Source organism: Macaca thibetana, chromosome 3 (genome assembly GCF_024542745.1).
Source record: "Macaca thibetana thibetana isolate TM-01 chromosome 3, ASM2454274v1, whole genome shotgun sequence".
Taxonomy (NCBI): domain Eukaryota; kingdom Metazoa; phylum Chordata; class Mammalia; order Primates; family Cercopithecidae; genus Macaca; species Macaca thibetana.
Genome location: NC_065580.1, coordinates 175,357,950 through 175,373,910, shown reverse-complemented (window position 1 = coordinate 175,373,910; position 15,961 = coordinate 175,357,950). Strand labels below are relative to the sequence as shown.

Sequence of the window (15,961 nt, the reverse complement as noted above, 5' to 3'; positions counted from 1 at the left end):
TAGATTCTGACATTTTCTGAAAGGCAATTTATTGAGTTAAGTTATTTTCTAAAGATCTGGAATCAATAGAAAGGAATGTCTGGGTAATGATCATAAAGGTTTGTGGTTGTGGAGATCACAGTTTTCCCATGCAGATGAAGCCTCCAGGTAGTAGGCTTCAGAGAGCATAGACTGTAAATTTTTCTTATCAGGTTTAACTTCTGTGGTGACATTAATGCTGGTTGGCTTTTCCTGAATTCCAAAAAGGAAGTGGGTGTATTAAGGCATGTCCAAACCTCCTTCCCATCATGGCTTAAAGTGGATTCAGGTTAACCTTGGAATGCCTTTGGCCAAGAGGAGGGTTCCATTCAGATGGCTGAAGGGCCTTAGAATTTTATGTTTGGTTTACACAGTAGACAGATTAACAGGAGAAAAAAAATACGCATGAGAGTTCCACAAAATATGGGACTCAAAGAAATGTCAGATGATTGAAGTTTATACAGCATCCTTAACCATAGAAAGGAATGGGGGCGTGGAGCTTCTGTAAGTGTTGATGGTGACACGCAGGACAAACAAAGGTTGTCTGTTATGCAGATAGAAAGTATCTCAGGTAATAAATTGTCATGTAAGAGCCCATCAGAAGAATAGATGATAGTCTGTGACAAAGTGTGTCTGTGTGTGGTATCTCCTATGGAGATATCTTCTCTGAGTAATGAGATTCTTGGGGAGGAAGCTCATGAAAATTGAGTTCCTTTTTGAAAGATCAGTCTTTAGGTAGGTAAAGGAAGTTCAGAGAGAGTTCCTCTCCATGCTTTGGGAGACAAATAAAGGAGGGCATGGAAAGGTCAGCAAGATCTTAGTTATGGTTTACCTTAAAGCATTCAGCACGCCTAAGCACTATACTTTGGGATATCATTTTTTTAAGCCCCAATACAATTTCTCACATCTGAGAAAGAAAAATGAAATTCTAAGCCCCTCAACCGACTGAACAACTCCCTCCTGGCTAAGGGGACTCCAGAGAAACTTTGCAAGCTGAGTTCCCTGCCATGGTAGGATAGGGCTTCAGACACTTCTCATTACACCTGCTCCCTCCCTAACTGCCATTAGGCATTCTTCCCTAAGGGATAAACCAAAATCGGCCCTTTCAAAACACTTCACCCTGATAATGTTAATTACTGTCTTATCTTTCCAGGTATAGAACAAAGACAAGATGAGATTCATCATTCCTTCACCCCTCTCTGAGATGTCTGATTTCACCGTTCCCTTTTTCTTCAGACATTCAACTTATCTTGTAAAATGTAGACATAATGAGTGTTAACTAAAGTCTCACAAGTAGGTAGCTATACACCTCACATCCCCTTCTAAGGAAAAATGGATCAATTCCAAATTTCCTGGTATCCTTTTGGAAAAAAGCAGCCACAATGTGTCTGTGACTCGCATTTATCCCAGATGGACCCTCGAGCAGGCTCGATAAACCTCTATGGATTGAGACACCTGCCTCAGTTACTCATTTTGATGCGACATCCTTCATAAAACATCTCCAGTGTGTGGTAATTCAATTTGCATATCCACATTTTCAAATCAAATGATGGCACAGTGGGGGACAAACTGATCCATGGGAGTGGGGAGGGGATAATTACTAGAAAGTTTTTCCAAACTGTGACTTATGATTTTTCTCATCACAGCTATGCCAGACACCACCCAAATCTTTATACAAAATGCCGTGTTTTCAAATATGTACCCCAAATTATTGCTGTTAAGTGTCTTTTCTCTGTATTAACTATCATCCACACCCCCCAACAATTTCTTAAACACCACGGCTTTACTTGTCCTCATTATTCTGCATTTACTTCTAGAGGAGAGGTAATGTAGTGCATGATCATTTTCTCAAAGGTATTTCATCAAGAACTTAAGGTAATATTTCAGATGAAAATAATCAGCACAGAAAAAAGTGTACCTATTATCTTCTTTGCCTTATGCACTGTAATTTATTAAACTCGACCATGACCTTTCCAAACCTTTCCTAATTTGGAATATTTAGGATTTTCATTACTTATTTTTTCTAGGTACCCAAGACTGAACTAGTTGATGCTGAGTTTGCAATCTTGGACATGGTCAATATGAAGCTCTAGCTAGTCTAGGGTCTAGACTTAACTTTCTCCTCTTAAAGATGAGAAAAAAGATGAGAAAAATTCAGTCTATATTTTCTCATCTTCATTTGGCTTCCCATCATTTCTCAAAGATATTTGACATAAGTTTAATTAACTCTTTTTGAAATTTGTTCATTGCCCTGAGATGTAATTTGTCTGAGTCATGAGTCAAGCTCATTTAGTGAGCTAGTTACTCTCTTAGAATTTTTCTCGATATATTTGATTGATTGTGTTAATCAATTTTTCTTCTTACCAGTTGGTTTCAATCTCATTTCCAAATTACAGAGAAAATAGAAGCAAAATAACAATTGAAGACTTTCTTTTCTTATGTTTCAGTTTGTTTTTTGACCAGATCTACGGCATCTCTGTTTATTTACTTCCTCCACAGATAGTCAAGGTAACCTCGTTCTCTCCTCTGCAGAAAAGGTGGATCCCCTACAAAACCCCACCCACAAGCCTGAAACCGGGGTGACCCAAAGTGAGAACTTACACCCCTGCTTTACTGTTCGAATGTTGCCTTTTCCTAAACCATCCACGGCCCCGCCTCCCATCCTACGCCTATAAAAACTGGCAGAGAGGAAGGCAGCTGGACACTGAAGCCTATGGTTGAATGTCAGAGAGAAGCGGCTTGACTCTGGAAAGACAGCTTGGTGGAAAAACTTCGGAGAAGAATCTGGCCAGAGATGGTCAGAATTCAAGGGAAGATTATCATCCTGCCCCGTCCCCTTTTCAGCTCCCCTTCCCATTGAAAGCCACTTTCATCAGCCATAAAATCACCTGAATTTACCATCCTTCAATTCATGCAACCTAATTTCTCTTGGACTCCCAGCAAGAGCTCGGGAGACACAAGTATGGATACAAAAGGAACAGGGCCCACTGAGCATTTAAGCTGTCCACGGATAGCAGAGCAAAAAAAGCACCGTAACTCTCCCTCTGGGGCTTCCGGCGTTGCAGGCACCACCCTCGATGCAGCCGCGGGGCCTACACGGAGTTTGCTTCTTCCACCCCCCAAAAGCGCTTGCCCTGACTCCTGCACCGGCTCACCTGTGCAGCACGTCCCAGAGAGTGGAGTTCGGCCCTGCTGGCGTTGACGCAGCTGGCTGCTTCCAGCGTTCATGCACTCCAGTTCCACGAGGAGTTGAAAGCTGCACTCTGGGTAAATGAGACACCCCTGTCGCGAGTCCTGTGAAGAGAAATATCCTTTATCACGTAGGCTATATATATTAGGTATATGTGTGTGTGTGTATATACATATATGTATATACATAGACATGTGTATGTATATATAGACATACACACACACATATACATGCACAGTCATGTACTACATAATGACATTTTTGTCAATGACATTTTTGTCAATGACATATTGCATGTATGATGAGAGTTATATTATTATGGTGCTGCCTTATACAGGTCTATCATGTTTATCTTTTATAACTTATTTTTACTGTACTTTTTCTATATGTAGATATACAGATAAAACTGTGTTACAGTTGCCTACAGTATTCAGTGCAGTAACAAACTGTATACGTTTGTAGCCTAAAAGCAAAAACTATACCATATACCCTGGATGTGCAGTAGACTACACTATCTCTACCTATACATACACTAGATTTGTATAAGTACACTCTGTGATGTTCAATGACAAAATCACCTAAGTACACAATTTTCAGAACATATCCTTATTGTTAAGCGATACATGACTACACACACACACACACACACACACACACACACACGGAGAGAGAGAGACAGTTATCATGGAATTTATTTCTTATGAGAGAAATAATTGGTTCACACGATTTTGGAGGCTGACTAATCCCGAGATCTCTAGAGTGAGTTGACAAGCTGAGGTCCCAGGAAAGCCAATGATTTAACTTTCAACCTGAAGGCCAGCAACCCCAAAATCTAAGATCCAGTGTTTCAGTGGGGTCTGCAGTGGGAAAAACACTGATGCTCCAGTTTGAAGGCAGTCAGGCAGAATAAATTCCTTCTCATTTAAGGGAAGGTCATCCTTTTGGTTTCATTTGGACCTTCAACAGATTGGATGAGGCCCAACCACATCAGAGAGAGCAAGTGAGCTGCTTTACTCAGTCTACTGACTTAAATGTTAATGTCACCCAAAACACCTCCACAGCAATACCCAGAATAGGTATCACCAAATACCTGGGCACATATTGGCCAAGTCAAGTTGCTCTACAAAATTAACATTACAGTCCCCTAAGAATAATTTTATAGATTCTTGAAGTTTGCATTTTCTTTTGGTTATGAACTATTTTTTTAACCTTTAGATGTGTTAATTATGGACCTTTATGTTAGACATATTAATATCATTAAATCATTTCACATCTTCACTCTCATCTAACTCATCATTCAAAAGTATATTTACAGAGTCTAGTTTTCAAAGATCTTTAAGATATTTTAATGTTGCATTTAAAACTCAGCCATTGTTTTTATAACTTTATTTTTTTCTAGTTAAAATCTAGGATACTTGTTCAAAATCATCCTAAAATTTTCATCGCCATAAGTCACTAGTTTCAGGTTATAGTGATCTCATTTTCATTGGATTTTAACCAGATAATTAACTTTTGTTATTAAAAATCGGTCTAGTGTGATAGTAGCCCTTGGTTTTTCAATATTATGGAAAATAAAATACAAAAAGCTTCAGAAATATACTAATTAGTCAGAACACTCTAGCAGTTTGTCTTTTTCCACTGTTATTTCCTATTCCTGTTCTAATTTGGTGAGCTTCATTAAAAACGCATTACTCATTTCAGTTCATTTTACCTGTTCGTGGGTGTTTGCCCATTATGTTATGCTCTTGCTCCTAATTCTAGTCTCCCCCTCCCTCTTTCTCTCTCTTTGGTTAACCAACATCTCTCTCCTTTTCCCTCCTAAATCATAAATATCCATGGGGACAAAATTTCTTTCTGTTTTTGGGAGGGAACAAATCTACATCCAAAAGACGGAGCACCCTTGTTAGTTCTGTTTTCTGGCAATTTTATTCAGCTGCACATATACCATCTGTTTAGTATCCAGTATTGCATAGAGCACACTTTTAATTAGCTTGTAAGTTTCTGTTTGTTTCTTTTGGCTGTCTTAGCTTATAGCCATGATTTCACTCTAAAAATGTTGATTGGCAGGTAGTATTTCTTTTTCATCAATGTGTTCCTGGTTCCAAGAAAAGTGCAGGAACATATAGTGGAATCTCAGTATAAACTTGTTGAGAGAATGGATGATGCTTCCATCATGTTTTGGTGGTGACTATAGGATTAGATTTGTCTCTGGAATTTTCATTTTAGCATGTGTATTGACTATACTTTATGCATTTAATATAGATAACATATGGTGACCTGGATCATAATTCCTTTTTATATTAATAAAATCCAGATTCATATTAAAGTAGTGGGGAGAAAGAGACTATAATAAAGAGATAGGAGACAGAGATAACTCATTTCTCCAATACAAACAAGTCATCTGTGGGAAGAGGAGTGGGATGTTCCTAGTTTATAGTCCTTTAGTGATAAGAGCATGCAACCAGCCCTCTATATTGTCACGTTCAGCGCAGTGGATTTAAGCAATGACAAATGGAAAATATTTTTTAATATTGATAAAAAATACAACAATTAAAAATATTAAAAATAAAAGCAATACCATACTACAACTATTCATGCAACATTTACATTGTGTTAAGTGTTATAAGTAATCTAGAAATGATTTAAAGAATATAGGAGGATGTGCATAGTTATATGGAAATACTGTGCCATTTTCTGTCAGGCACTTGAACGTCTTTAGATTTGGATATCCCAAAGATTCCTGGAACAAGTCCCCCATGGATACATAGGGAACACTGTACAAAAACATGGTTCCAGGTTTTCTCCCGCTTTGAAATGTAAACATGTCTATCCAGGGATAACTCTGTGTTTCTCTGGAGGTTTTTATCTATTCAATTATCATTTAACTTCCAAGATTTTTCTTTTAACACAGATTTTTGTGCAAAGTTGCTTTGGCCATTCCAGATCTTTCAGATTTTCAAATACTTGTTTGGAATTAGCTTGATAACTTAAATAGCAACAAAGCCTTGATAGGTTTAGAGGTTGCATTGAAATTATCAACCAATCTAGTTGCGGGGTGGGAGTGGGGATTGAATGTTAACAATATTGAGACTTCTTGATCTATGACCAAGGTATCTCTTGCCATTTCTTGGGGCCTCCTTTAATTTCATTCAGTAACATTTAGTAGTTTTCACCGGACAGGTAATGCACACATTCTTTCAGATTTATCCCTAAACATTTAACATTTTGAAGCTATTATAAATACATTTTAAATAAAATAATTCTGATTCTTCATTGCTAGTATTCAGAAATACAATGGATTGTTGTATATTGGTCTTGTGTTCTGTAAACTTTCTAAAATCACTGGTTAGTTCTAACAGCATTGCTTTTTACTTCCTTTTAAAGATTTTATGAGGTTCCATCAGATTTCCTTTATAAACAATTATGCTTTCCGCAAATAAGGCAGTAAGACCATTTTCCTTTTTGCATAAATCTAGATGCCATTTATTTCTTTTCCTTGCCTTTGTTCATTGGCTAAAATATCCAATACATGGTGAAATGAATATACTCCTATTGTTCCTGATCTTAGTTGGACAGCATTCAGCATCAATTTCACCATTAATTATTATGTTGGATGTATATTTTGCATACATTCATATATTAATTTCTTGTTTCTCCTGTAACAAACTACCACACACTTATTCACTTAAAACAGTACAAATGTATTATCTTACAGTTGTGAATATCAAAAGCCCTAAATGACTCTCATTGCATTAAAAAAACAAGGATTCATCAGGACCCAAAGCTCCCATGCCCTCCTGAGACACATCACCCTCCAGGAACTGAACGAAGGATGTGGGATGTGTTCTGCTATCCAGCAACTCTCCAAACCCAATCCTTTTAGTTTTCTATGGAGGCTTCATTACATTGGCATGATTGATTAAATCATGGACCACTGGTGATCACCTCGATCTTCAGCGCCACTCTTCTCTTCTTGAGTGTAAGGCTGAAAGTTCTAACCCTTTAATAATTCCTTGTTCTTTTTGGTGACCACCTCTCATCCTGAATCTGTTTAAGTGCTCCCAGCCACCAATCAACTCATTAGCATACAAAAAGAGAAACTGGGACTAAGATAAAATATATATTTCACAAAATCACTGTTTGTTAACATGGTTAATTATATTTTATGATTATGAATGTAAAACAACTTCTCATTTCCAAGATAATGATTATGGTGAAATATTCTTTTTATATATTTTTGGATTCTATTTGCTAAACTTTAAACTTTTTTGCATCTATATTCACATAACATACTGAACTGTAACTTTCATTTCTTACAATGTGTTAGAATAATGCAGTTCTCATAGAATGAGTTTCATTCTCTTCAATTTTCTGAGTTTCTGTACAATTGCCATTATTTCTTCTTTACATATTTGCTATCATTCTCCTGTGAAAAATTTAGTAATAAAGAGGATTCTTTGTGAGAAAGTTTTTAACTAAAATTTTACTGCTTTCAATAGATAGGAGATATCTAGTCCACCTATTTCTAACTCAATAAAATTTGGTCTTGTCATTCAAGGAAATTGAAATATTGAACTTAATAAATTTATTTGAGTAAAGTTCTTCCTAAAGTCAACTAAAATAAATTTTTCTAAAGGAGAATAATGTTTATTGGGAAACAGGGAATTTCAATATGAATACACACACTGTATTAAGTTATGTGTGGATTTAGAAAGGTAAAGGACAAAGCTAAAGGTAAAGGTAAAGGTAAAGTTAAAGGTAAAGGACAAAGGAAACATGAAGATGACATAATTCTATCGACATAATTATCCTTGGCTGCAAAGATCAATAAGATCAATAACAAGGGTGATGTCAGTCCTAGGATGAACAGGCAATAGCTGGGCAGATGTCTTTGGAGAAGTATTTTTTTGTGTACGTTTGTGATGGCCTTTGTGTAAGGCTGCAATTTTAGTAGTCTTTTGTGATGGTTTTTGTTATCAGGCACACAACATGAGAACTTTAATACCCTGTTTTGTTTGTCAGGGTTTCTTTCCCTTCCTTCCTCTTTCTTCTTTTTTCTTTCTTTGTTTTAAAATTGTGTTATGTCCATAGGTTACTGGTGAACAGGTGGTGTTTGGTTACATGACTAAGCTCTTTAGCGGTGATTTGTGAGATTTTGGTGCACCCATCACCTAAGCAGTATATACTGCACTCAGTTTGCAGTCTTTCAGCCCTCACCCACTTTCCACCCTTGCATTTTGATGCTGATAATTTTCACAATATTCTCGAATTGTGTAATCACCTAGAGCTGTTTTTTAACTTCCTGATTTTTTAAATTGATTATTTGTGACTTTTCTCCTTTTCATTGATAAGTCTGGCTAGAGATTTATCAATTTTATTGATTTTCTCATAGGACCACTTTTGTTTTTATAGATTTTTTTTACATTGGTGTTGTGATTTTTACTTCATTAATATCTATTCTGAACATTATTATTTCTTCTCTTATTGCTTTAGTTTGAGTTTTACTTATAGTTCTTAGTTTATTGTTTTGGGGTCAATGCCAAGGGCATTAATTTTAGATTTTTCTTTTTTTTTTTTTTTTTTTTTTTTTTTTGAGACGGAGTCTTGCTTTGTCACCCAGGCTGGAGTGCAGTGGCTGGATCTCAGCTCACTGCAAGCTCCGCCTCCCAGGTTCACGCCATTCTCCTGGCTCAGCCTCCCGCGTAGCTGGGACTACAGGCGCCCGCCACCTCACCCGGCTAGTTTTTTGTATGTTTTAGTAGAGACGGCGTTTCACCATGTTAGCCAGGATGGTCTCGATCTCCTGACCTCGTGATCCGCCCGTCTCGGCCTCCCAAAGTGCTGGGATTACAGGCTTGAGCCACCGCGCCCGGCCTAAGATTTTTCTTCTTTAATGTCATGACTTTCCCCCTTAGTATTGTTTTAGCAGAATCACACGAATTCTGATATGTTGTTCTTTTGTTTCCATTCTGTTCAAAATACTTAATTTCACTTTTGATTTATTTGGCACACATATTATTTAGAAGTGTGCTCTTTCTTTCCATATGATGGAGAGGTTTTTTGTAGATCTGTCTGCTATTTGCTTCTAACTTAGTTCCTAGTTTACTTCCAGGGATTACAATCCTCTTCAATTAATTGAGACTTGATTTATGGTCCAACTTGGTAAATATTTCATGCATACATAAGAAGAATACCTGTGTTGCTGTTGTCGATTGGAGTGTTTTATAATTGTTAATTAGGTTAAGTTGATTGGTTGTGTCATGTAAATATTCTATGTCCTCATTCATTCTTGCTCTATTGGTTCTCTCAATTGTCAGAAGAGGAAAATTAAAATTTCCAACTATAATTGTGAATTTTCTTGTATGTTAGTTTTAGTTTCATGTAATTTAAAGCTATGTCCTCCTGAAAAACTGACACTATTAACATTATAAACTTATCTTCTTCATACTCAGCAATATTCTTTGCTCTGAATCACTATTTTTTATATTAGTATAGTCATTTCATCTTAATTTTGGCAAGCATTTGTATGATTTATCTTCTTAACATCTTTTACTTTTGATCTATTTGTGGTTTTAAACTAATAATTTTTAAAATTTTTTTTCTTGCAAGCAGCGTATGATTAGAGCCTGCTTTAAAATGCAATCTGAAAATCCCTGCCTTTTAATTGAAGTATTTAGGCCATTAAATGTAATGTGTTAGTGGTATAGTCAGACTTATGTTTTTCATTATGCTATTTATATTCTATTTACTTCATCTTTTCCATCTCATTTTTCCCTCTTTTCTGCCATCTTTTAGATTATTACTACTACAATAAATCAATTTGTCTCTCCTCTATAATTTAGGTAGTTATATATCATTATTTTGTTATTTTTATGGTTACTTTAACTTGTCACAGTCCAGAAGAAAGAGATATTATACCACTCTACATAGTTCATAAGATCATAGAATAATATACAGTGAGTCCTCACCTCATGTCATCAACATATTCTTAAAAACTGACTTCATATGAAACAACATGCAGAAAGTGCTTGAATAATGTCATTTAATTCAGTATAGTTTCATTACAATGTTGACGAAGGTAAAAGTTGGTTTCCTTATATACAGTTTATGTTAAAGTCACACTTTTCAAGAACCTATCAATGAGATTAGGTGAGGATTTACTGTACTTTCCTCTCTTCCTTCCAGGTCTTTATGAAAATGTTGTTATATATTTGACATACACAGTTGATCCTTGAAAAACATGGGGTTAGGAGTCTCAATCCCCAAGCAGTTAAAAATCTCCTTACAACTTTTGATTTTCTAAAAACTTAACTACTAATACCCTACTGTTGACAGGAAGCCTGACCAATAACATAAACAGTCAATTACCACATATTGTGTATGTTACATGTTACTGTATTCTTACCATAAAGTAAGCTAGAGAAAGAAAAGCATTATGAAGAAAATTCGAAGAAAAAGAGAATACATTTACTATTCACCAAGTAGAAGTGGATCATCACAAAGGTTTTCATTCTTTTAATCTTCAATTTGAAGGCTAAAGAGCAGGAAAAAGAAGGAGTTGTTTTCACTGTTTCAGGGGTAGAAGAGCCAGAAGAAAACCTGTGTATAAGTAGATCTACGTAGTTTAAACATGTGTTGCTCAGGGATCAACTACTGGATGTGTATATGTGTGTGTATTATATATGTGTGTGTGTGAGAAAGAGAGAGACATATGTATTTGACATATATGTGCTATAAACTCCACAGTATTTTAAGCTGTCAATTATCTTTTAAAGAAATTTAAGACATACAACTCATTTATCCCTGTAGTTATAATTTCTGGGGCTTTTTATTCCTTAAGGATAATCCCCTATTTTCATCTGGTATCATATTTCTTCTGCTTGACACTTACACTTCTTTTAACATTTCTTGTAGTGTGTGTCTGTTAATAATAAATTATTCAAGCATTTGTATATAAAAATATATATATTTTTTCATTTTTAACAAAATTTTATTTTGAAACACCCATGTATTCCCAGAGAGCGAATATATATTTCCTCATGAGCCCTTTGCTAAGTTTTCCTCAAAACATCTTCTTAGACTAGAGAGACTGTAAACACAAAGCAGTAAGTGTGTTTAAATATGCAAGCTTGCTAGTTTCAAAGTCAAAAAACAAGCAGAGAAAGAAAGAAATTAAAACTCTGTGAGTAACAGGAATGAAAACTTTTACCTATGATGTAGATCTTGCTGAGCTCTTGAAATCAAGATCTGAGATAGTTTTCCTACTCTGAGCAAAAACTGCAAAAAGGCAATGATGGATCATATATAAACTTGATGCTTAATGAGGTGGAATGAAGCAGATACAGCCATGTATCTAAAATGTTTGGATATATTATACAACTGCAATTCAAATCTAATGCATCTTATTCTCATTTAATGTTTCCTATTTCTTAGCTTCTATTTTATCTTCTTATGTTTTTAGGCATCTACATGGCATTCTATGTAATTTTAGCTTAATCTTGTAGTTCACTAATTTTCAATTAAGTTTCATTTAATGAGCTCTTTAAAAAATTCACTGGTTTTAATACAAAATATATAAATATATGTATATGTTAATATATGCAAATACACAAAAATATACATACATATTTTTGTTTTTTGTTTATTTTATTTTTTTTCATTTTTTGAGAGAGAGTCTTGCTCTGTATTTATATAGAGTGACAAGAGACTCATAGGAGAACTTGAATACTCATCCCTAGTAAATTGTATAATTTCTATATCGTGCAAGTATAAATTATTATAAAAATAAGTTCCAATTATTGAGGAATACATGAAAGTATAGGTCAAACATTAAATTTAATGTGACTGGTACTGCTAATATTCATTATCCTATTCTCTAAAATAGTGAATAGAACTTTTTAAGAGTATTATCTTAAAATAGAGTAACTTCACCATATAGAGGCCTGACAAAAACTACCTCAGCTAGGTGATTAAGATTAACAAGGTCAGTGATAAGTCATGTTGGTAGCATGTATTCTGGAAATGATATGATAGAAATTGAACTTTGCCTTTAAGATCTTCCTCTCCAAACCCATAATCCCAGTTTAATAAGAAAAACGTCAGACAAAATTAATTGGTTGACAATCTGCAAAATACCAGACATGTAATTCTCAAAACTGCCTGGTCATTGAGAAAGAAGAATCTAAGTAAATGTAACAACTAAATTCAATGTGATATCTTGGTTGGGACCCTAGAAACAGAAAAAAGACTTTAGGTTGAAAACTAAGACGCTAGAATAAAGAATGAACTTTAGTTAATGATATGTATTCATATTGGTTCATTTGTCGTGGTTAATGTACCATATTAAAATAAAATGTCAAAAATAAGATGCATGGATTGCAGAATATATGGGACATTATACTGAGTTTGCAACTTTTCTATACATCTAAAACTAATCTAAAATGAAACATTGACTAAATATAAAAAATGTATTATTCATGTAAACTAGACAATTATTTTATTTTCATTTATAAAAAGGAACATATATTATTGTGTACCAAGTAATGTTTGAAAAAGGAAAGACAGAGGGACAAATTTTTGAGATATTTGCTTAAGTAAGAAATAGATTTGCAAATAGCAAATTGGCATTCTTTCAATATTGGGGTACATTTCCAAGATAAGATAGATAATATCAAATCAGATAAGTATGTCTCATTTTCTTGATGTTTGATACATTCAACATTCATGGCCTGAAACAAATGTAATATTACTAATATTATTTGATTTTATTGATAATTTATTTGTTATATAACAGGATAATACAGTAGTTTGAAACATGTATTTAGCACTTTATTTATTTATTTATTTATTTATTTGGGACAGTCTTGCTCTGTTGCTCAGGCTGAAGTGCAGTGGTGCAATCTCGGCTCATTGCAACCTCTGGCCTCCTGGGTTCTATTGATTCTCTTGCCTCAGCCTCCCGAGTAGCTGGGACTACAGGCGTGTGCCACCACACCCGGATCTTTTTTGTATTTTTAGTAGAGACATGGTTTTACCATCTTAGCCAAGCTGATCTCGAACTCCTAACCTCAGGCAATCCACCTGCCTCGGCCTCCCAAAGTTTTGGGATGACAGGCATGAGCTACCTTGCCCAGCCAGCACCTTTATTTTAAAACTGGCCTTCAGGAATTTGTTAATAATTTGTAGAACATCACTTCATATCGGCTTCAGCAATGAACTATGAGATAAGCTAGAGAATTTTTGTGCAAAACTGCCTAACGGACAGCCCAGCTGCAGAATTAATTGAATAGAGTAAAATACAATTCTACTGATCCAACTAGTCAAAATTTATTTGTGTTTCTCAAAAATGTACAATAGGAGAGAGAGAGAGAGGGACAGAAACCAAAACATGAAGTTTGGTAAACAGTGCACTTTTGTAATTTTTGAAGATGTATATTTTGTTCATAAATTCTACTGTGCCCTTTTATGAGTGACATAAAATGAAAAAAAAGTAATACCTGATTTATTGGTAAGAGAAGGGGCTTGGATTATAAATCATGCTGCTATAAAGACACATGCACACGTATGTTTATTGTGGCACTATTCACAATAGCAAAGACTTGGAATCAACCCAAATGTCCATCAGTGACAGACTGGATTAAGAAAATGTGGCACATATACACCATGGAATACTACACAGCCATAAAAAAGGATGAGTTCTTGTCCTTTGTAGGGACATGGATGCAGATGGAAACCATCATTTTCAGCAAACTATCGCAAGAACAGAAAACCAAACACCACATATTCTCACTCATAGGTGGGAATTGAACAATGAGAACACATGGACACAGGAAGGGGAACATCACACGCTGGGGCCTATTGTGGGGAGGGGGGAGGGATAGCATTAGGAGATATACCTAATGTAAATGATGAATTAATGGGTGCAGCACACCAACATGGCACATGTATACATATGTAACAAACCTGCACATTGTACACATGTACCCTAGAACTTAAAGTATGATGATAATAAAAAAAAGAGAAGAGGCTTTAGTGTTAGTTGAGCATAACTTCTTAATATTTATGAATTCCATAATTACCGACAACTTCAACAAAGTAAAAAATCAATTCTATAAAATCTTTAGCATAATTTTCCATTTTTAGGTTTAAAGTGGTTTGTAACTTTATTGTTTATCATAATGTTATATGTTATTTTCTTTGAGCTTTGAAACGGACTTGAATAATAAAATGACAATATCAGAAAAAGATTATACAACCTTTTAATTTCTATGCTATCTAGTGTAATTATTAAAAAATACTTGAAGGTATTTTAACATCAGGGTTTATTGAGGCTGTCGGGCTAAGATGTTGTAGTATCCCGCATTCTTCACACCCAGCATCCTTCTGCAATGACCCATCCCACTTGGCTGATAGATTTATTATGTTAAATAGCTATCCAAAACATTTAGCAGTTCCACATTCTCCTCCCATAATCCATTAATAAAGAAACATTAATTAAAATAGATGTAGTTTTTGTAAGCTCTTACCTTACGAGAATGCTGTCACTCTGTCCTTCACCAGGTCAACGGCAGAAAAAAGTAACCAGAAAAGCCTAGTTAAGAGTTGTTTACATCTCTCTCCTTTGACTACTCCCTCACCCCTCAAAGTTATTCTTTCTACTGAATTTTGTAGACTGGCACTACCAACTAACCAAAAACAGAAACTTGGATATTATTCCCGTCACTTCTTGCCCCTTCCTATCCATTATTTGGGAACATTGCACTTAATAGCCACTCAGTTAACATTTATTAAAACAGTAAAGAAATACAGCACTGATTTCATACAATATCATCTTGGTACCTGTATTTTCCACTTGACAACACTGCGAAATAATTTGAGATTATTATTCATAATTGAGAGGTGAAGCCAGCTGGGCTTCTAGGTAGGTGGGGACTTGGAGAACTTTTTTGTGTAGCTAAAGGATTGTAAACACACCAATCAGCGCTCTGTGTCTAGCTGAAGGTTTGTAAATGCACCAATCAGCATGCTGTAAAAATTGACCAATCAGCACTCTGTAAAATGGACCAATCAGCACCCTGTAAAATGGACCAATTAGCACTCTGTAAAATGGACCAATCAGCAGGACCTGGGCCAGGCCAAATAAGGGAATAAATGCTGGCCACCTGAGCCAGCCAGCAGTGGCAACTAGGTGGGGTGCCCTTCAGCCCTGTGGAAGCTTTGTTGTTTCGCTTGTAACAATAAATGTTGCTGCTCACTCTGGATCCGCACTACCTTTATGAGCTGTAACACTCAAGGTGAAGGTCTGCAGCTTCACTCCTGAAGCCAGCGAGACCGCGAACCCACCGGAAGGAAGAAACTCCAGACACATCTGGAGACATCTGAACATCTGAAGGAGCAAACTCGGGACACACCATCTTTAAGAACTGGAACACTCACCGCGAGGGTCTGCGGCTGCATTCTTTAAGTCAGCGAGACCAAGAACCCACCGGAAGGAACCAATTCCAGACACATAATGGTTACTATTTTACATCTGCCATTTTGCTTGGTTGATATTAATTACTGGTTGTTTCAGAATGTGATGTAACCAGTGTTAAATTGTCCTATCATCTCCTAAATTATATACTATTATATTCCCTACTCAACCTGTTCACCTAAAATAATATGTCAGTTTTTTTCCACGAATAATTTGAGCAATCTTACATATTCTGTATGAAGAGTAGTCAGGAATGAGTCATACTATGTATGTCATTGATT

The 15,961-nt window shown here is 35.6% G+C and overlaps 1 long non-coding RNA gene across 1 annotated transcript; it reads right to left on the bottom strand.

Annotated features, from left to right (window-relative positions):
• Positions 1-3,226: 3,226 nt before the first annotated feature.
• On the bottom strand, positions 3,227-15,130 carry LOC126951144 (uncharacterized). The gene is made up of 3 exons (XR_007724369.1): positions 15,047-15,130; positions 14,734-14,758; positions 3,227-3,312 (listed from the first exon to the last, which is right to left on the bottom strand). It is a non-coding gene; the product is annotated as an uncharacterized LOC126951144 (long non-coding RNA).
• Between the last annotated feature and the right edge of the window lie 831 nt (positions 15,131-15,961).